Raw genomic sequence first — 24,244 nt, forward strand, 5'->3', positions numbered from 1 at the left:
AAGGTAAATTATACAATACCCAAAGCTTGCATATAGTGCGCCAACATACAAACACAGCACCACTGCACTTCCTTTTCCAGACTTCAAAATAAAGGCGTGTAAGAAACGTAAACACTCTTGTAAAACAAATAATGTCCACATAAGCATTGAGCAAGAGTCATTAGTTAACCAAAATATAAACAAACACTTTACATAACATAAAAAAGTTTTTTTTTTTTTTTAGTAACATCTGGCTCAAGTTTAGTAATAAAATCCAATTGCGAAAACATTTCTAAAGTATTCCATGGCAACACTGCCATCTATGGCTTGCAGTAATGGTGTAAGCTAGTGATGGCCAGATGAAGCCTTATGAAGCTTTAAGCTTTTCAGCCAAGTGGTTCACAAAGGGTTAATTTCTGGAGGCTCACAATGAGCAAATTAAGCCTCCAGAAATTAACCCTTTTGTGCTTGTTTTATACTCTTTGGCCACCACGTGGTATTGTGAGTAAATTAAGCTTCCATAAATTAACCCTTTTGTGAACCACTTGGCTGAAAAGCTTAAAGCTTCATAAGGCTTCATCTCACCATCACTACAGTGTAGCTCTCAGCACCCTCTGTTGGAGAAAATAATCACTACACAATTGTTTCGATAACCAGCAGACTACTGTATGTCAGTCAGGGAATTTTTTTTTCTTTTTTTTTTTTCTTTCAATGTATTTGCAGGTTATTTTGAATGTGAATGTTCGGCTCCAGTCAAGGACAGAACTCCAAAAACCAGGACTGTGATAGAGAAGACCACAACAATGTACACCTATGCTGATGAGGCTTGGATAGGAGATAACTAAGTACAGCTAAAATTTTAAAAAGTACAAAGTATAAAGACATTGTATGGACCATAACTTCTGGAAGGAAATAGCACCCTCTTCGGGTCAGCAGAGCCAAGATATCCTAGTCCAGAGTTCCTCAAATCTTTCCCTGGAGGGCCAATCTGCTGCAGAGTTTAGCTCCAACCCTGATCAAACTCAGCTACCTGTGATTTTCTAATGATCTTGAAGACTCTGATTAGCATGCTCAGGTGTGTTTGATTAGGGTTAGAGCTAAACTCTGCAGGAGTGGGCCAGATTTGAGGATGCCTGTCCTAGTCCGTATGCAATACCCAGTCAACAATTTGATCTCACAGCGATGTCACCATGATCTCACAGGATACTCGTGATGAGGTCACAATGTGAGGTAACAGTGAGCTAAAAGTGTAACCTCACAGCGCCCTCACTGTGAGCTCATACTAATGTGAGGTCAAAGTGCACTCACTGCACAGAGACTAAGTACCCAGCATGCATTGCAGCATGAAACTTTTGATTGTCACCATTGTTGAGATTCATACACTGATTCTTGATGTTTCTCTTTGTGTTTAAATGACAGAGTAGTTAATAATGTTTGTGTCTTATGCTTTTATAATTCTCCATAAATGATTATGAAAATGACGTGACTCAGAATTTGTGCTCTGCAATTAACCCATCCAAAGTGCACACACCCAGAGCAGTGGGCAGCCATTTATGTTGCAGTGCCCGGGGAGCAGTTGGGGGTTCTGTACCTTGCTCAAGGGCACCTCAGTCATGGTATTGAGCGTGGAGAGCGCTGTACATTCTCTCTCCCACCTACAATCCTTGCCTGCCCAAGACTCAAACCCGCAACCTTTGGATTAAGAGCCTGACTCTCTAACCATTAGGCCACAACTTCCCAAGACTGCATATGGAATCTAGGTGATGACTGTGTTGTTATCATCAATAACAAACCAATATCACCTGGTTGCAGTCTCTTTTTGGGTTTCCTTGCCATAACAAATGTGCTTTACAAACACAGTTACAGCAGCCCCAAAAAATATAATGTTATAAAGTAAAGGGTCAAGAGCCCAACTAAAGCAAACACTAATCACTATGATGGTGACATCAAACAAAACAATAAAACATCATGAGTGAATAATGAGTGAAGCTGTGGATTTGTTTATTTAAGTTGATTTCATCGAAGGCTGTGTCTGGAAGTCAGTTGTATGTTTGGAGAAGGTTCTTATAACAGAAATCTGTTAGCTGGGCGTGCACTCATGAGCTCATCATGTGAGAGCACTGTGATATCTCTGTGATAGTGTTGAGAAACAGGAAGTAGAATGTACCCCGGTGACTGATATTTGAACTGCCTCCTCTCAACCTGCTCAACATTTTGAATTCACAATGAGCTCACATATTACTCACACTGTGAGTATCACCGTATGAGAATGGTGTGATGTCACTGTGATCATCGCGTGATCTCACGTGTTGACTGGGTATGCACCGACCAACTGTGTTCGCATAGTCAAACGAATCACACTTTCCAATGAGATTTGGAACTCCAAGATGTTCCTGATCACAATAATTATTAGTTCCATAAGTCTTTCTACTGTTCACTCACGAGTACGCTGAACTGATTTGCTTATTAAACTTGATTAAGACACACTATGTTTCAATATACTTTCAAAGCTTTAATTATATAAAATCATCAACATAAGATATAATAATCTTTCATACATTTATGTGCAAGTGTTTATTGTGTGTGACCAGTGGTGTAACTACAGACATCGCAAACGGGCCCCTGGCGATGAAGCTACTATATAGATTAGATAGATAGCTAAATAGATAGATAGATAGCTATAGATAGATTAATAATACAATATAATTAATGCCAAGAGTCTTCACAGCAGTGAGTAAATATAAATTTGCATCAATTAATTGTGTACCTTAATGGTCTTGTGGTTTTTCTGAGGTTCAGGGTCCTAATCCACTCTCATATAGTTGTTTTTTGTTTGTTTGTTTTTTTATCATTAAAACCAAAGTGGTGTTCATCAGTGATTGTATATCAAGACCAAGGACATGTGTGTGTGCATTTTGTTTAGTGCTTTTACCAGAACGAAGTGCTCGATCGTCTGTGTGAAGATGCGCATTATGCGCCAACGAGCGCTCGCCATAACACATTCCAGCGATAGATTGCCTGTTACTTAACACAGACCAACAAATTTCTTATCGAATGGAGATGTTTCTTTCTTTTAGGTACATCCGACCGTGTATCGCGAGATGTTGTAAAAAGTGGTGGGATAGTGCTCTCATGTCTCTCGGAGAGTAATGCAATTGCCGTGATTCCTGCGTGTGTGCATGTGATGGAGAGAGACGCACGCAAAGAGAACTGTTCAATTTAATATAGGAAACAGACAAGATATTGCTTTTAGTTGGTCTTAATTAAGTAGGTTAGGCACAAATTCACTTATTTGGGTTCTCTTCTAGACACGAGCGCTGTGTGTTTGAGCTTCATAACCATGCATCTCAGGGGGCCCATCGTTATAGCCTGCACTGGGGCCCATCATTACTAAGTTACGCCACTGTGTGTGACCTTCGATTTGTTTTGTAATATCACTAAAATTTTGATGTAATAATATATATAGCATTGGTTCTGATGAACAAGGATCATAACTATTAACTCTTTCAACGCCATTGACGAGATATCTCGTCAATTAAGAGACAACGCTTCTCCGCCATTGACGAGTTTTTACGGCTTTCCGTGTTCTAGGTGTATTACGGTAAAGAAAGCCCTAGCGCATGTCCTGAATGAGTTACGGGACTTCCGGGTCTTTAGGGTGCGAATAGGAGACGATCGGCGTACATGGAGGGTCAGAGAAAATGTAGATCATATATAGATCATAGCCTATGTAGATCATGCTTTGACCATTTTGAATCTAATCGGGACGATGCAGTCAGTGAGAGAGAGAGAGACACAGAAACATCTGTAGTTATAACCGATCCGTCGATCTGAATAGGGGTGTGTGTGTGTGTGTGTTCTATCTATCTATCTATCTATCTATCTATCTGTCTGTCTGTCTGTCTGCATGTACAGTATATGTATGCGTATGTATGTAGCATGTGTGTGTGTGTGTGTGTGTGTGTGTGCACATGTGTGTGTGTGTGTGGACGTGTGTGTGTGCATGTACAGTATATGTATGCATATGTATGTATGTAGCCTGTGTGTGTGTATAATCATATGTATGTATGTTTGTGTGTGTGTGTGTGTGTGTGTGTGTGTGTGCACGTGTGTGTGTGTGTGTGTGTGTGTGGACGTGTGTGTGTGCATGTACAGTATATGTATGTATGTAGCCTGTGTGTGTGTATAATCATATGTTTGTGTGTGTGTGTCTGTCTGTTTGTTCTGTTTATTGAATGCAATTTAAATTATTCATATAATTATTTACAGGTGAAAGAATATGACATCTGAATGTATTTTGCATGAAAATGTACTACTTTGATAAAAATGCATTTTTCTCAGTTTTTTGTCCAAAATGTTGTATTTTTGATGGTACCCACCTGTATTCAAATGGTCATAAAACATGAACACATGAAGATAGAATAAAATATTCTGAGGGCCGTCAAAGTTAGGTGAAAATCATCAAAAACCAAAGTTAAATTGATTTCAGTGTTGGACAGACATTGCATTGCATCCCTATTGAAACTGGCCATTACCACATTTGTCATCAACCTGTGAACACAAAAGGAAGAGGAGGAGTTAAATGTCCAAATAATTGATTATACATAACACATTATGAACCGCTTGTTATAGTTTGTGTCAAGTTTGTCATATCTAATGTAGAAGTCACATTGGTCCTACTGTGGTGCTAGACGGAAGATCATGGGCCCACCCAAACTGCTAGGTTTTTATCTTCTGGAGACACAACTGATATCACGCAATTTCAAAACCTAAAACCTTCCTGATGTTGATGCTAAAAGGCAGTGAGGATGTGAACACATCTCTTAACATTTACTTGGGTCTGTTGCATGTACACAAAAGAGAGAACAAACAACAACTGACTGAGCAATTTATGACTATTATATGGTACCAAAAGCAATGTTTTGGGATATTTCACACTATGAGTTCAGTAATATCAGCAGTCTGCCATAATTTTCCAAGTTGGCGGCAATATTAGCACATATTTGCAAACAGGGCTTGACATTAACATAGAATCGTCCCGTATTTAAGGCCTATGAATGGTATTCCACCATTATATGAGCGTGGTTTGTCCCATTTTTTTTAAATTTACTTCAGTTTTATGGTTTTTGTTTGGCAGCCGCTACTTCCAGTCATTGGACTCTTTCTTTTTTTTTTTTTTTTACAGTGCAAAACTGTTATTTTATGGATTTGTCTTAGATTATTACTGACAAATTCAATAAAGTGACATCACTAAACACTGTACAGAGGAACACTATCATTTTACAGATTTTTCCTAGATTATTATGATCAAACGCATTCAATAAAGTGCTGAAAGCACTAGCCCAAAAGTTCTGCAGAGAAACACTTGTTATTTTACAGGTTATTAAAAAACAAACAAAAAAATGAAAGTGTTAAAGCATGCTCAAGATTGTAAATTAAGTTTTATTTTGAAAGACAAAATACAAAGTCTGTACATATACTGTACAAAACTGAAAATGTAATCATTCAGTTTTTGAAGAAAAAAAAAGTACAAATTTGAAAGGAAATACATTTCAACATTTACAATACTGTACCAATTAACAGAACAGTTTGATCAGAAGTTGAATTAAATATTCTCAAAAGAAGAAATACAAAACGTCTACAAGATTGCCACTGTTTCAAATGACTGTTAATTCTAAAGGCTGGAATACACTACATGACTTTTAAAATCTGAACAGATTTTTAAAACACTAGGCATCATACACATACTGACTTTGTAAATAGCGACAAAGGAAAACTGGGCATCATACACTACATGACTGAGGATCATACACTACCAGACTTTAAAGTTGTTCCGATCACAACAAACTCACTCAGAAACATGAGCCGTGTTGCTAGGAGACGCATGACAAATGAAAACAATATGCATTGTAAAATCGGCTGAAAATATCAAACGTTTGATATCCTCCGACTGGATAGAATCAGAGTCTGAAGCTTAAAAAACCGGAGTCTGTGACTATCATACACTATGCAATTTTCTATGGAATCTGTCATCTCAAATCTGCAGACTGGCTCTGACTTTCGGCAACTAGCGTCAACTTCTCCTGACTGTAAATTGGCGGAAAATCAGGGCAAAAATCGTGTAGTGTATTCCAGGCTTAAGTATATGATGCCCAGCTTTCCTTTGTCATTATTTACAAAGTCGGTAAGTCAAAAATCTGTTTTAAAAATCTGTTCAGAAGTCGTGTAGTGTATTCCATGCTTAAAACTGTTTCATTATTTAGATGTAAATTTATGTAAACAAATTCCTGAGGAGGAATTCTTGAGGAGCAATTGAAAAACTAAAAATTACATTTTTATCTTACAAGTTAGGGTTATAGTATCATGATTTTTTCTTTGAAAAAGATTGTGGAGGGAACTGTATTTTAGCTTGTATTTTCCCAATCAGGTTTATAGTGTTTTTTCTCAATATTTGACTGACCCTATTGGATTCTATATAGCTCTGATAATATACGTGGACAAAAATTACATTGTATTTTAATTCTGAATACTAGCTACACAAGTGTAATAAGTCAAATCAAAACATACAAATAAAGGTCCATGATTCTGCACCAGAAGTGACAGTCACAGCAGATAAAGAGCAGTCCACCAAATCTGAAGTAATCAGCTGGATCCTTGCTGCATCTGGGGGTTAAATAAAAAAAAAAAAAAAAAGAGATTTATTGAAAAGGACTTCATTTGTGTACCTTTTCTATAAACAACATTTGACATTATGAGACATTCTGGCTAATTTAATGATCTAGTTGTGACCTAATGGTTAGAGAGTCAGACTTGTAACCTGAAGGTCATGGGTTCGAGTCTCAATACTGGCAGGAAATGTAGATGAGTGAATGAACAGCGCTCTTTTAAAAAAACGCACTAGTGTAAATGGGGCCTGAGGTGCCCTTGAGCAAGGCACGTTACCCACACGGGCCGCACAATAAAAATGGCTGATTAATGCTCTGGGTGTGTGTTCTTTACTCACTGCTGTGTGTGTACTCTACTTTCAGATGGTAGTTATAAAGAAATTAGTATTCACAACAACGAACAACTTTTCTCAGATGTATCATAAAGTAAATAAATTTTGTACCCAGAAAAATGCCAATTAGTACACCAAAAAATAAAAAGAATTAATATTTGTATCAATTGCTAATATGCTAATACCTGTATATTTATAACTAATATAATTATTAATTGGTTTACACTGTTTTTCTATCACAAGGGGCTGAAATGTCTAACAAATGTACTTGAGGAGATCATTAAATTACTCAAGATATCATACTTATCCACCTTATTCCTAAACACGGAAGTAAGCCTATGGGCGAGACTTCCAGTTCATTAGCCGCTATAGGGAAACAACGACAAGAATAACAATATGCAGTAAACGGTAAAACTGTTTGCATTACAAACCAGTGTGTTCATAATTAAGCTAATACACTAAAATAACATGGTAAGACACACCAATTTGCAATATCAAGCAACAAAACGAGCGGTTCTGTACAGCTAAAAATATTTGGAAGCAAAAGAGACCGGAAGCAAGACCTATAAAATCTACAAATGGCCCATTTTTATGTGAAGAATAAGGTGGATGTCGTCATCATTTACTCACCCATGTCTTTTCCAATCTGCATAACTGACTTTTTTCTGTGGAACACAAAAGAAGATCAAAAAAGACATGAGGGTGAGAAAATGATGAGGGAGTTTTCATGTTGAGTGAGCTAAACTCAAGAATGAACTTTGAATCAGAGTGGTGCCTTGGTGCAGAGTTTACCTGCTTTGCTGTGTTCACATTTCAGCACATATAGCACATGATCATTTAAAGTATTAATGTTAGTATGACATGAATACTCACTTTTACGGAAGATCATGTGGCAGAAGATTTTCAATCCCAAAACCTCTGGACCATGAGAGGGAAAACACACACACACACACACACACACAAATGAATATTAACAGGTTTAATAGAACAATATTGTTGACTTACTGACAGAGACATGGGCTTACAGAAATTTAGCCTACTCACCAGCTTTATTACAAAAACTTAACAGTAGATCCAAAAGCATGGTTTGCATAGTATTCTTCAGAGTCCAAGAATGGTTTCATGTCCTCTCTGTTGAACAAGTGTATATGCCAGTTTTTCATGTTCCACAGTGAGACATTTTATTTTACAATAAAATAACAATATAACGTTAGTTATTTTTACTATTTCATACTGTTATTAAAAATAAGATCAGCAAACGGCGGCCTGTATTAACATCATACATGTCCCGCTATTTATTCTGTCATTCATGCATGTTTCTCTGTTAAAACGTCAGTAACTTGTAGCACTATGTTACATGGATATATTTACATTCCGTGATATAAACAAATATTTAAAAACACAAAGTAGTCACTTTAAATCATGGCCACAACATCGTCATTACACACAGCCTTATCTTTATTAAAACATAATATCAAAACAGTAACAGATTATGTCATCGCGATTAGCATATCACTTTAAAAGTAACAGTAGAAAAATTATAAATGGTATTTACCTTCTGCAGTTTGCAATATGTGTCCATTAGCCATTGTGTCTGTGTTCATATTCGCGCTTTTTCGTTCTCAATCTGCACAACATAACTCAAAATCGGTCAAAATAAGAATTAATCTGTCAAATATGTGATAATCCATGTAAAAGCCATTACTAGTGCACTGAACGGAGCAGGACTGCAGATAAACAGAGCAGCAACGGACTGGTGTGTAAATTCAAATTTGAGCGGTAGGAGGCGTGCCCAGTTGTCATTGGCCAGATTCCTGGATGACGTTTAGATTAACCAATCACGACCAAAGCAACAAAGAGAGACATAAAATAACATTGCAACTGTAGAAAAAACTAGTTTTAAACAAAAGATAGCAAATATGTATGTATATTGATTTTAATTTTTTAGGCTGTTACATGTAATTAATTGGTAAAATGGTGTTTTCACTTATGCTTACAAGTGTATGTGTGCTATTCACTATTCACCTATAATTTCCCTATGAATTTAGAGTTAAAATAGGATTAGGTTTAGGAGTACAGACAGTGTGTACATGTCTGTCTATACTCGTGAATTACAGTTACATTCACATGACCAATAATGACCCTTTTGAACTTTAGCAAATCCCTTGTCTCAACTGTATAACCACTCTTATGCCTAAATGCAGCTGTGCATACAACTGTGGTATTTTCTGTATCTGACCCTTTGCTGTTTTGCAGACAGTGTTACACCATCTGTTGGTTTAGGTTTATTCCTTTGTCCACAGTAACACTTACTGCAAATACTGTCATAATTGCAACATTTGTCTACAGATTACACTGTTGACTGCAGTGGTAATGCGGTTACAGCATTCATGGTATGGGAAAATGTAAACTATGGTAAATTATGGTGTTTCCATAATGCAGACATGCACATTTGACAAATCGAGGATTCAAAATTTTATGGTATGCATTCCAGTCCTTTCAGACCCTTTTCTCCATGCTCTGTTTTTTTCTAATTTCAAATTTCTCCGTAGGTATAGGACTTCTCTCACACAAATAACAAATGCACATTCTGATCAGATAACATACCAATAATTTATAAAATAATGTACTTTTCTCTGTTCACAATTTCCTTTGCAAAGTAATTTGGATCAACTGGTGTGTGGGCAGAGGCCTGAAAGTTTCAACCTGGAGAGTAGTGCAGCTTTACTCTTTAAAAGCACATTGTGCATTATTTGATGTAAGTCAGCTATATTTGTGTTCAGAATTGTTAAATGTAAAAACACCTAAATATAAAACTAATATGATGTACTTTAAAATTACAAAGAAAAATGCTAAACAGCTAGTATGGGCATAAACCTTTAATATAATGAGCTACATATTACAGATTATTTAAGAATACAGAAAAAAATACAGTATAAATAATACAGCCATTTTCCTGTGTTAAAAAAAAGAGAACTACTATAATTTGTCATTAAAGATATAATAGCTTACTTAAAATAACAGTCAAGTTTTTAATTTAAAGATGTTGTTTTACAGAATTTTACTTATAATTTAAAATAACAGAAAAATACTGTAAATATGTACAGTTATATTCCGTAAAATATATATATATTTTTTTTACAGTGTACCTCATGACTAAATGTCAGAATTTGACATCAGTATGATGTTGGCTTAAGACGTTGGATTTTGGTTAGTTAATGCCACAACCTAAAACTAACAAAAGATCAACATCTAATGATGTTAGAGTTTGACGTTGTGTGGACGTTACCATTATGACGCCTAGTAGACGTTGGATTTTGGTTGCCATACCTGATGACTAAATGTCGGTATTTGACATCAATATGACGTTGGCTTAAGACGTTGGCTTGACGTTGGATTTTGGTTATTTAATGCCACAACCTAAAACTAACAAAAGATCAACGTCTAATGATGTTAGAGTTTGACGTTGTGTGGAACGTTTCCATTATGACGTCTAGGAGACGTTGGGTTTTGGTTGCCATACCTGATGACTAAATGTCAGGTTTTGGTCGCCATACCTGACGACTAAATGTCAGTATTTGACATCAATATGACATTGGCTTAAGACGTTGGCTTGACGTTGGATTTTGGTTAGTTAATGCCACAACCTAAAACTAACAAAAGATCAACGTCTAATGATGTTAGAGTTTGACGTTGTGTGGAACGTTTCCATTATGACGTCTACGAGACGTTGGGTTTTGGTTGCCATACCTGATGACTAAATGTCAGGTTTTGGTCGCCATACCTGACGACTAAATGTCAGTATTTGACATCAATATGACATTGGCTTAAGACGTTGGCTTGACGTTGGATTTTGGTTAGTTAATGCCACAACCTAAAACTAACAAAAGATCAACGTCTAATGATGTTAGAGTTTGACGTTGTGTGGACGTTACCATTATGACGTCTAGTAGACGTTGGATTTTGGTTGCCATACCAGACCACAAAATGTCAGTGTTTGACGTCAATGTGACGTTGGCTTAAGATGTTGGCTTGACGTTTGCTTGACGTTGGATTTTGGTTAATTAATGCCACAACCTAAAACTAACAAAAGATCAATGTCTAATGATGTTAGAGTTTGACGTTGTGTGGACGTTACCATTATGACGTCTACGAGACGTTGGGTTTTGGTCGCCATACCTGATGACTAAATGTCAGTGTTTGACGTCAATATGACGTTGGCTTAAGACGTTGGCTTGACGTTGGATTTTGGTTAGTTAATGCCACAACCTAAAACTAACAAAAGATCAATGTCTAATGATGTTAGAGTTTGACATTGTGTGGACGTTACCATTATGACGTCTACGAGACGTTGGGTTTTGGTCGCCATACCTGACGACTAAATGTCAGTATTTGACATCAATATGATGTTAGCTAAAGACGTCTTGACGTTGGATTTTGGTTAGTTAATGCCACAACCTAAAACTAACAAAAGATCAACGTCTAATGATGTTAGAGTTTGACGTTGTGTGGACGTTACCATTATGACGTCTAGTAGACGTTGGGTTTTGGTTGCCATACCAGACCACAAAATGTCAGTGTTTGACGTTAATGTGACGTTGGCTTAAGACGTTGGCTTGAGACGTTGGCTTGACGCTTGCTTGACGTTGGATTTTGGTTAGTTAATGCCACAACCTAAAACTAACAAAAGATCAATGTCTAATGATGTTAGAGTTTGACGTTGTGTGGACGTTACCATTATGACGTCTACGAGACGTTGGGTTTTGGTCGCCATACCTGATGACTAAATGTCAGTGTTTGACGTCAATATGGCGTTGGCTTAAGACGCGTTGGCTTGACGTTGGATTTTGGTTGGTTAATGCCACAACCTAAATCTAACTAAATATCAACGTCTAATGATGTTAGAATTTGATGTTGTGTGGACGTTACCATTATGAAGTCTAGTAGACGTTGGATTTTGGTTGCCATACCAGACCACAAAATGTCAGTGTTTGACGTCAATGTGACATTGGCTTAAGACATTGGCTTGACTTTGGATTTTGGTTATTTAATGCCACAACCTAAAACTAACAAAAGATCAACGTCTAATGATGTTAGAATTTGACGTTGTGTGGACGTTACCAATATGACGTCTACAAGACGTTGGGTTTTGATCGCCATACCTGACGACTAAATATCAGTATTTGACATCAATATGACGTTGGCTTAAGACATTGGCTTGACGTTGGATTTTGGTTAGTTAATGCCCCAACCTAAACCTAACTAAATATCAACGTCTAATGATGTTAGAATTTGACGTTGTGTGGACGTTACCATTATGACGTCTAGGAGATGTTGGGTTTTGGTTGCCATACCAGACCACAAAATGTCAGTATTTGACGTCAATGTGACATTGGCTTAAGACGTTGGCTTGATGTTGGATTCTGGTTGGTTAATGCCCCAACCTAAACCTAACTAAATATCAACGTCTAATGATGTTAGAATTTGACGTTGTGTGGACGTTACCATTATGACGTCTAGGAGATGTTGGGTTTTGGTTGCCATACCAGACCACAAAATGTCAGTATTTGACGTCAATGTGACATTGGCTTAAGACGTTGGCTTGATGTTGGATTCTGCTTGGTTAATGCCCCAACCTAAATCTAACTAAATATCAACGTCTAATGATGTTAGAATTTGATGTTGTTTGGACGTTACCATTATGACGTCTAGGAGACGTTGGGTTTTGGTTGCCATACCTGACGACTAAATATCAGTATTTGACGTCAATGTGACGTTGGCTTGAGACATTGGCTTGACGTTGGATTTTGGTTGGTTAATGCCCCAACCTAAATCTAACTAAATATCAACGTCTAATGATGTTAGAATTTGATGTTGTGTGGACGTAACCATTATGACGTCTAGGAGACGTTAGGTTTTGGTTGCCATACCTGACGACTAAATATCAGTATTTGACGTCAATGTGACATTGGCTTAAGACGTTGGCTTGATGTTGGATTCTGGTTGGTTAATGCCCCAACCTAAATCTAACTAAATATCAACGTCTAATGATGTTAGAATTTGATGTTGTGTGGACGTTACCATTATGACGTCTAGGAGACGTTGGGTTTTGGTTGCCATACCTGACGACTAAATATCAGTATTTGACGTCCATGTGACATTGGCTTGAGACGTTGGCTTGACGTTGGATTTTGGTTGGTTAATGCCCCAACCTAAATCTAACTAAATATCAACGTCTAATGATGTTAGAATTTGATGTTGTGTGGACGTTACCATTATGACGCCTAGGAGACGTTGGGTTTTGGTTGCCATACCTGACGACTAAATATCAGTATTTGACGCCAATGTGACGTTGGCTTGAGACGTTGACTCGACGCTGGATTTTGGTTACTTTACAACACAACCTAAAACAACAAAATATCAACGCCAGCTGACGCCGGTATTGGACGTCACATTAACGTTGTCATTAGACGCTGGCTTGACGTTGGGTTTTGGTTGCCATACCTGACGACTAAATATCAGTATTTGACGTCCATGTGACATTGGCTTGAGACGTTGGCTTGACGTTGGATTTTGGTTGGTTAATGCCCCAACCTAAATCTAACTAAATATCAACGCCTAATGATGTTAGAATTTGATGTTGTGTGGACGTTACCATTATGATGTCTAGGAGACGTTGGGTTTTGGTTGCCATACCTGACGACTAAATATCAGTATTTGACGCCAATGTGACGTTGGCTTGAGACGTTGACTCGACGCTGGATTTTGGTTACTTTACAACACAACCTAAAACAACAAAATATCAACGCCAGCTGACGCCGGTATTGGACGCCACATTAACGTTGTCATTAGACGTTGGCTTGACGTTGGGTTTTGGTTGCCATACCTGACGACTAAATATCAGTATTTGACGTCCATGTGACATTGGCTTGAGACGTTGGCTTGACGTTGGATTTTGGTTGGTTAATGCCCCAACCTAAATCTAACTAAATATCAACGCCTAATGATGTTAGAATTTGATGTTGTGTGGACGTTACCATTATGACGTCTAGGAGACGTTGGGTTTTGGTTGCCATACCTGGCGACTAAATATCAGTATTTGACGTCAATGTGACGTTGGCTTGAGACGTTGACTCGACGTTGGATTTTGGTTACTTTACAACACAACCTAAAAACAACAAAATATCAACGTCAGCTGACGTCGGTATTGGACGTCACATTAACGTTGTCATTAGACGTTGGCTTGACGTTGGGTTTTGGTTGCCATACCTGACGACTAAATATCAGTATTTGACGTCCATGTGACATTGGCTTGAGACGTTGGCTTGACGTTGGATTTTGGTTGGTTAATGCCCCAACCTAAATCTAACTAAATATCAACGTCTAATGATGTTAGAATTTGATGTTGTGTGGACGTTACCATTATGATGTCTAGGAGACGTTGGGTTTTGGTTGCCATACCTGACGACTAAATATCAGTATTTGACGTCAATGTGACGTTGGCTTGAGACGTTGACTCGACGTTGGATTTTGGTTACTTTACAACACAACCTAAAAACAACAAAATATCAACGTCAGCTGACGTCGGTATTGGACGTCACATTAACGTTGTCATTAGACGTTGGCTTGACGTTGGGTTTTGGTTGCCATACCTGACGACTAAATATCAGTATTTGACGTCCATGTGACATTGGCTTGAGACGTTGGCTTGACGTTGGATTTTGGTTGGTTAATGCCCCAACCTAAATCTAACTAAATATCAACGTCTAATGATGTTAGAATTTGATGTTGTGTGGACGTTACCATTATGACGTCTAGGAGACGTTGGGTTTTGGTTGCCATACCTGACGACTAAATATCAGTATTTGACGTCAATGTGACGTTGGCTTGAGACGTTGACTCGACGTTGGATTTTGGTTACTTTACAACACAACCTAAAAACAACAAAATATCAACGTCAGCTGACGTCGGTATTGGACGTCACATTAACGTTGTCATTAGACGTTGGCTTGACATTGAATTTTGGTTACCTGACGTCGCGACCTAAATCTAACCAAATATTAACGTCTTATGACGTTGTGTGCCTGCTGGGTTGATGCGGAAGCAGTTCGGTTCATAGCGTCTGAGTAAATTGTGAGAAAATCGCCAAATGGCTAATAAAAATTTGTACTGTGAGGATGTGTTGCAAATGTTATTCGCCGATTCTGACTCTGAAGGGGAATATTTGCCTTTTGGAAATGATGATCGATCGTTTAATAAGCAAGCTTCTCCTGGTACATCTTTGCAGCGCAATGGTGCCGCCGTAAAAAAAAGAGAGTGTTCACGAAGCACAAACAAATGATCATTTCGAGCCTTTGCCCAACGGGGATGGGGGTGGCAGGGGTGGATGTGGTCGTAGTGTCCATAGGAGAGGCTCCGAGTCGCTGATGATCGGCAAGATTGCATCGTTTGTTCTGATCGCGCGCGCTCAAAGGGCCGCCGGCAGACAGTACAGGTGCAGTCAGTGTGGGGTCTGTGCGCTGTGCCATGCAATGAGAGGTACCATACTCTCAAGAACTATAAACTGTCACCTAGATACCTGATTGGGCAGATAGCTGGTCAACTGATCAAAAAATAGGCACATGTATTGTACTTTGGCACAGTAATATAGTAATCATTTACTACTTTCTCCTGTTTTACTGTTGATTTCCTCTTTTCCTGATCATTTGGAATGAGGATAAAAAAATTAAAAAAAGCATGCAAATAAGTTCAAACATCCATTCAATATCTATTATTTCCTGAATATTACTGATGAACTGATCAAAAAGTAGGCTACTGTTCACGCGTTTTACTATATAATATAGTAATATAGTAATAATTTAGTACTTTCTCCTGTTTTATTGTTGGTTTCCTCTTTTCTGATCATTTGGTCATTTATTTAAAAAAAAAAAACAAACAACAAAAAAAAACATGCAAATAAGTTCAAACATCAATTCAATATCTACTATTTCCTGAATATTATGAAATTCAAAAGTTGACATAAAAATATGCAAATTAGATGAGTATATTTACACCCCACATAAACTTTTCTAATTTACAGTAGATCTCTATCTTTAAGCCCTTTCAAGCCACAAGCTTTTGAAATCTTGATGTCAAAATCCAGCATTTATCCAAAAAAAAAAAAAAAAAAACCCTGGCGCCTAAAGGGTTAAAAGTAACACTGAAGCAGTGTTAAAGTTAATGAGGTAATTAAGAGATTCATTGAGTGATGATTGAACATTATTGAAGACACCTGATGTTAACCAATCAGAATCCCCAAAGAAGAAAATCAAAAAATTTTAAGTCACTGTTAAAGTGGTCGATGTTTACTTTAGTTGGGCTCTTGACCCTTAACTTTTTAATATTGCATTGTATTTGGCTGCTATAACCAAATTACAAGAGCCAGACTTTTGCAAAAAATAAAAGTCATCAGGTGGTGATGATTATGTTTTAGCAATCATTATTTGATCTGAATTACTTAACTCATTTAAAGTCTAATCTCTGAACCAAATTTCCTTTATTGGTTACAACAGCCATATAACTCCACAGTGAAATATTCTGTGTTTTCTATAACTTTTGGAAAGCTTTCTTATAAGCTTTTCTGATTTAAAAAAAATAATAATTAATTCTTTCTTTTAGGCACACACAGACATCAAGAATCAGGGTATGAATCTCAACAACGGTGACAAACAGCACATTCAGATCAACTCTGCACATCACAAAACAAGCTACTAAAAAGTCATATAAAAACAGCACAAATAAAAGAAAATAGTAAGAATAAAATAAATTACAAAGACAATTCTGCTCATAATTTATTCCTGCCGCAATGCATGACGGGAGCCATAAATCAGCTTTGATTGACTACAACATGCTTTTTTTGATGGTCACCGTTGTTATGATTCTCACGCTGATTCTTGATGTCTGTGTGTATAAAGTAAAGATGTTGTTGTAAGATTCTGATCAAAATAAGTTTTAAAAACATCTGTTTGATTATTCTGAAAATACTAATTGTTTTTCTTTTTTGGTAATTCTGTTTGCAAACATCAGGTGTCTTCAATAATGGTCAATCATCACTCAATGAATCTCTTAATTATTTCATTAACTATAAAACTGCTTCAGTGTTACATTTAACACTCTGTAGTGTGGACACATATCACTGAAAAAAGTGATCCACTATATTTACTCAATAAAATTGAGGTAACAATTTGCACTTACTTTAAGTAGATTCTATCCTATATATTGAGGAAAGAGTACCTAAATTTTACAGCTATGACAAACTAAAAGGAATTAGGTAATGTCTACCTAATATTTTTCATTAAATTATATAACTAATTACTTATAAAAATTGAGTAACATTAACTCTATTGTTAGTAGGCAACAGTTCATCACTGTAAAACCCAACAAGTTAGGGTAACAAACCGTTTGAGTAAACCGATTGCCTTAAAACATTTAAGTTTTTAAAACTAACAATTATGAGTGCTCTGAACTTATTTCAGTCAGACATCTACAGAAGATCTTATTAAGAATTAACTAAGGTTTAGATGTTGATTTATTGTTTCAATTGAAGTAACCATGTTAGAGATCAGTGTCTGCTTTAGTTGGGCTCTTGACCCTTGACTTCTGTGTTAGATGTTTTTTTTTTTTTTTTTTCCTCTGGTTGTTGTAACCATGTGTTCCTCAAACATATTTGTTACAGATCAAAACCCAGAGGAAATGATCGGTAGTTGGTTGTCATATATTTATAATGACAATCATCTGTAAGTGAACTGATCTCATTGAGAGTAAGCGCAGACTCGTTGTGTGTCTAATCTCTGGTTAAATGAATGTTGCATTGATTACAGTAAAAGTGTTTGTTACAGTCAGTTAACAAAGGAGTTTCTAAACAGTTTGTCCACAAAAAGTTTCAATCTATGGCAGCAACTGGACTCAAACAGACATTGCATGCATTGCAGCATGATTTTTATTTATTTTTTATTGGTCACCATTGTTGAGGTTCATAAGCTGATTCTTGATGTCTGTGTGAGTCCAATTGTTGCCATAGATTAAAACTTTTTGTGGACAAACTGTTTGGAAAGTCCTTTCTGTTAACTAACTCACAGAACCACTGGCTCAGAATCACTTTTACTATAATAAATATAACATTCATGTAATCAGAGATTAGACACACAATGAGATCAGTTCGCTAACAGATGATTGTCATTATAAACATATAACAACCAACTACTGATCATTTTCTCTGGGCTTTCAAGTTATAACAAATATGTTTGAAGAACACATGGTCACAACAGCCAGAGAAAAAAAAAACTAAAACAGACACTGATCTCTAACATGGTTACTTCAATTGAAACAATAAATCAACATCTAAACCTTACTTAATTCTCAATAAGATCTTCTGTAGATGTCTGACAGAAATAAAGTCAGTCTGATTATTAATAAGTGGAGCTGGTGATGCTGTTTGTGGGGTTGTTTAATCAGATCTTGAGAGATTTAATGTATTTTATTTCAGTTGATTTCATCTAAGGCTGTGACTAAAGTTAATTGTTCTTGTGTTTCTTTTTCTTCAGTGATTATGTTTGTTAACAGCGAGTGTTCATCACTAATGCTCAATTATCACTCAATTAATCACTTAATTGCAATGTATATCTTATTTTAGTGAAAACTGAAATAAATTCAGAGCACTCATAATTGTTAGTTTTATAAACTTAAGGCAATCGGTTTACTCAAACGGTTTGAGTTACCCTAACTTGTCGGGTTTTACAGTGTGAATTAAACTGGTCTCCCTGAATTTCAATAACATTAAACTGACTTAAAAAATCAAGTTGAATCTAGCATAACTTACAAAAAAAAGTTGAAATTGCTTAAATTATTTTTATGAGTTAAAGTAACTTTAAAACATAAGCTGTCATGACTTTTTCATCATATCATTTTTTACAGTGTAGTGGATTACTCAATTTTATTGAGTAAATATAGTGGATCACTTTTTTCAGTGTAGACACCCAGCAGTGTTAATTTGACACCAGGGATTTTGCTGTGTGGAGTGTGTGCTACTGAATTGAGTCATGAAACCAATTACTTGTTGTTTAAGGTTCTACAGAGGTAAGCTGTGTAAGTGGAAGCAATATCATTCTAGGGAGGATCGATGAGGGATATGAAGGTGAGATATGCCCACATAAAATATAATATAATATAATATAATGTTTTATGTAAAATAAAGTTTTTATTAATTTTGTTTGTTGTTAATATTTAGATACATGTTCTGGTTATTAAAGAATATCATAAGAGTAGTATTAAAAAAAAAAAAAAAACAATACTGGCATTATCTAGTGCATGTGTATGTTTTAGATTGTGTGTTAGAATATGTATTTAAATTTGTATTTGACCTGGCTTACAGGAGATATAGAGACAATCACTAACATCAGCCCGGATGTTCGTCTGGTTCTGGAGCCACATCTCGGTACTGTTGTTATGAAATATGTGGAACTGGTTTACTCTGATGGAGACTCAACCGCTACTGTACGGACCATCAAACCGCTGGATGCTGAGGAAATAAAGATGGTTTGTTCCACCTTCACTGACCCAGTGCCAACAGACAGACAGATGAATAGATGATTGTATTGCATAATATTTTTGGTAACATTTTAGAATAGGGAACACTTATTCACCATTAACTACGACATTTCCCTCAATAAATTCCTAATTTGCTGCTTATTAATAGTTAGTAAGGTAGTTGTTAAGTTTGGGTAGTTGTTGGGTAGGATTGGGGATGTAGAATAAGGTCATGTAGAATAAGGCATTAATATGTGCTTAATTAGTACTAACAAATAGCTAATATTCTAGTAATATGCATGCTAATAAGCAACTACTTAAGAGATCCTAAAATAAAGTCTTACCATATTTTTTATTTTTTTATATATGGCATTTCTCCTTGTATGTTTTATTTATTTTAGTCTGCAGATGCTTTGTACTATTCAGTCACCTGCTCAAGAAGGGTATGTTTATTTAAACAATAACATCCTAAAATCATTAAATAAGACAACCCAGTCAACAATTTGATCTCACAGTGATGTCACCATGAGCTCACAGGATACTCGTGATGAGGTCACAATGTGAGGTAACAGTGAGCTAAAAGTGTAACCTCACAGCGCCCTCACTGTGTGCTCATACTAATGTGAGGTCAAAGTGCACTCACTACACAGATACTAGGTACCCAGCATGCATTGCAGCATGAAGCTTTTGATTGTCACCATTTTTGAGATTCATACACTGATTCTTGATGTTTCTCTTTGTGTTTAAATGACAGAGTAGTTAATAATGTTTGTGTCTTATGCTGTTGTAGTTCTTCATAAATGATTATGAAAGTGACGTGCCATACGGCCAAGTATGGTGACCCATGCTCGGAATTTGTGCTCTGCAATTAACCCATCCAAAGTGTACAGTACACACCCCCGGAGCAGTGGGCAGCCATTTATGCTGCGGTGCCCAGGAAGCAGTTGGGGGTTCGGTGCCTTGCTCAAGGGCACCTCATTCGTAGTATTGAGGCTGGAGAGAGAGCGCTGTACATCCACTCCCCCCACCTACAATCTCTTCCGGCCCGAGACTCAAACTCGCAACCTTTGGATTACGAGTACAAGTCCGACTCTTTAACCATTAGGCCACGACTTCCCAAGACCAAGACTGCATATTGAATCTAGGTGATGACTGTGTTGTTGTTATCATCAATAACAAACCACCTGGTTGCAGTCTCTTTTGGGTTTCCTTGCCATAACAAATGTGCTTTACAAACACAATTACAGCAACCTAAAAAAATATAATGTTATAAAGTCAAGGGTCAAGAGCCCAACTAAAGCAAACACTAATCACTATGATGGTAACATCAAACAAAACAATAAAACATCATCATCTAAATCTCTGTTAATTCCCAATAAGCACTTTTGAAGATGTCTGACAGAAATTAAGTCAGTCTGGTTAATAATGAGTGTAGCTGGTGATTTGTTTATTTCAGTTGATTTCATCGAAGTCAGTTGTATGTTTGGAGAAGGTTCTTATAACAGAAATCTGTTAGCTGGGCGTGCACTCATGAGCTCATCATGTGAGAGCACTGTGATATCTCTGTGATAGTGTTGAGAAACAGGAAGTAGAATGTCCCCCAGCGACTGATATTTGAGCTGCCTCCTCTTAACCTGCTCAACGTTTTGAATTCACAATGAGCTCATATATTACTCACACTGTGAGGATCACCGTATGAGAATGGTGTGATGTCACTGTGATCATCGCGTGATCTCACGTGTTGACTGGGAATGTATTATAGAAATAAAAAATCTGTAAATAAACCTTGACAATAAAATCTTCATTTTCCATTTCAGCCGAAAAACATCCGGACACTGTATGTTCTGGATGTAAATGACAACCCTCCGATCTTCCAGAGCAAATCATACAGCACCACAGTGTCAGAGGTGTGTGTAATCTTACATTTTTATAATGTGTTTGGTCACTGAGGACCCTTGCACCTTTTAAGCCGGGCGCACACTGCGATTTTTAATAGTCCTTTACGATTGTTACTTGTCAGAGTGTACGAATATGATGATCATGTCACACTATGGGATCTCAGTTGTCATTAATGTCAGACTGTATGTCAGTCAAGATGCGTTAAAAACGGGTGAGTACAAGAAAACTTGTCCGGAGTTTTACATTATCAACCCACACATGGTCAGTGACTGGGAGCTACATTACACGCAATGCTGAAATGTTCCCACTGGGCAAAGTTACATCCAAAAGACGTCTTTTTGAAGTCTTTGCAGACGTTGAAAAGACGTCCACTGAGGAGCCAGAATGAAAGTTTTTATGACGTCTTTTTTTGACGTGTTCTGAGCGTCCGATATAGACGTTCATGGAACCTCCATACAAGGTTAAAAACTAGTTCAAATGTGGTTAGTGGACATATTTTTAACATCATTTAAGGTTCATTTAGACTTAATTTATACTGTTTCTGGACCAAATGCACACTCTCAGGATGCATTAGATTTAAACTCATGTTTTTTCAAAGTAATTTAGTTGGGCTCTTGACCCTTGACTTCTGTGTTAGATGTTTTTTTTTTTTTTTTTCCTCTGGTTGTTGTAACCATGTGTTCCTCAAACATATTTGTTACAGATCAAAACCCATTTATAATTGCAAAGCAACTCACAGACACTGTCCAAAAATCATGAAAATAAAAGAATCTTCACTGAAACAGAGTTTAATTAAATGATCAAATAACTAATGATTAAGCATTTGGTAAAATCAACTGCAAATCAAAGACAGTAAATCTCTCAAGATCTCAGCAGAGGAGGATCAAACATCTCCACAAACAGCATAACCAGCTTCACTCATTAGACTGACTCTATTTCTGTCAGACATCTATATCTTTTATTGATAATAAAAAGGTTTAGATGTTGATATGTTTCATTTGAACTCACCATTGTGGTGGACAGTGTTTGCTTTAGTTGGGATCTTGGTCCTCGTACTTCTTGTGTTAGTTTTTTTTAGGCCCCTGTAACAGTGTGTTTGTAAAAGCATGATTGTTGGGGCAAAGAAAATCATAATAAAATTAATCAGACATAGAAAGACGTTCACTGGACGTAACTTTGCTCAGTGGGTTGGCTATCATGAAAAGTATATGAATGGTGGCAATAGCAAAGTATTTAAGAAGAATAGTGTATGCAGCTCTACACACCCGCATGAAAACAGCGGCGCAACCGGCGTGTATCATAGTGTGATGAACGCTGGGGATTTATTTTCTTGTGTGTGGCTTTAGCCCCGCCTATATGAACTTTTTTGGCAGCACGTTCTTGTCCCATTGACGGAATGTATGGATAATTGAACTCACCTGGAGGACATTTAAGGAGAATAGGTGAGAGGAGACTCGGGCTCGAGAGAAGGGATTGGCTTTGCACACTGAGGGGAAAATGAGGACGCTTTGTGTTGCTCGAGACCATTAGGGTTTGTCCGGCAACGAAAATAGTTAGATAGATCAACTTGACGTAGTTAGACAATGGTGGGGAGGGTTTAGGAGCACTGGCCATATGTTTCAGGAGCATTTCCAAGAGACGGCATTGTGCAAAGAGGACTCATTATTATTATTATTGACATGGTGATTACCAAGGAGAACTGTGTGGGCACAAGGGGCTAATCAAGACCAGTGACGTGGTGACCAGTTGCCGCAACTGTGGGAGCAGGAATGAAGTAAAGAGCTCGTGCCTTTGTGGAATGGATCTACCCGGCACGGCTGATTCCTTTCCCTAGACCCCAGGAGGGGGTCTTGTTTTCTGTTCAATCCAATCAATATGTTCTACCCAAGGATTATAGGAATCTTTTAGGATTTTCTAAATTTGTCTCAGACAACGAAATCATGGCCAAAATCGCAGTGTGAGCTGGGCTTTAGTAAACCTTGTCTTTCATTCTTTCCAGGCGACGGCAGTGGGTTCAGATGTGCTCAGTGTGACAGCTATTGATAAAGATGCAACTACAGAAAACAAAAGAATTACATATTCTATACTGGTGAGTCATGAACGATTCTTACATATTTGATATACACAATAGGCTTCCACAAGACTGAATGCATGTTAATGGTGAATGCATTTGATCTGACAGTGTTCAAAGCCCAACTGTTGTGTTGTACTTTACAGAAGCTGGGGCTCTTGACTTGGAAACTCAGCACTCTGATTTTAAACAAAAACCTAAAGTTTATTTCACAAAAAAAAAAAAACAAAAAAAAAACATTTACGTTCCAATCCTTAACCTGTTACAAGGATCTGACTTTTAATCCATCAGACCAGATTTAATACCAATACCCAGTCAACAATTTGATCTCACAGTGATGTCACCATGAGCTCACAGGTCATGGTGTGATGTCACTGTGATCATCACGTGATCTCACGTGTTGACTGGGTAAGGCTCTCAATCTCATAAAACACTGAATATATCTAATCTCATGTTTTCTAGTTATACAATTAATACATGCAAATAATTTTTAAAGAAATGAAAGAAAATGAAATAATATTGTGTACGCTCATGAATTTATGTATGTCCCCATTTTAATTAATCACTTCCACTCTGTTAACAGCCTCCAGTACCAGACGAATTTGAAGCTATATATGACAGAAATGCATGTAACATCAGGTTGACTAAACCTCTGAACTACAACAACGTCCAACAGTACATCTTCATCGTGGAAGCTAAAGTAAAGACAAACTCCTACATCCATTTCACTTTGA

The 24,244-nt window shown here is 37.1% G+C and overlaps 1 long non-coding RNA gene across 2 annotated transcripts; it reads right to left on the reverse strand.

The window, feature by feature from the left end:
- Positions 1-4,202: 4,202 nt before the first annotated feature.
- On the reverse strand, positions 4,203-8,655 carry LOC131536180 (uncharacterized). 2 transcript variants are annotated; one of them, XR_009269880.1, is made up of 6 exons: positions 8,532-8,655; positions 8,021-8,107; positions 7,850-7,894; positions 7,607-7,641; positions 6,547-6,642; positions 4,203-4,530 (listed from the first exon to the last, which is right to left on the reverse strand). It is a non-coding gene; the product is annotated as an uncharacterized LOC131536180 (long non-coding RNA). The 2 variants fall into 2 exon arrangements; XR_009269879.1 differs by lacking the exon at positions 4,203-4,530 and having other exon boundaries at positions 5,597-6,642.
- Positions 8,656-24,244: the final 15,589 nt, after the last annotated feature.

The sequence above is a fragment of the Onychostoma macrolepis genome, chromosome 01 (assembly GCF_012432095.1).
Source record: "Onychostoma macrolepis isolate SWU-2019 chromosome 01, ASM1243209v1, whole genome shotgun sequence".
Classification (NCBI taxonomy): Eukaryota; Metazoa; Chordata; class Actinopteri; order Cypriniformes; family Cyprinidae; genus Onychostoma; species Onychostoma macrolepis.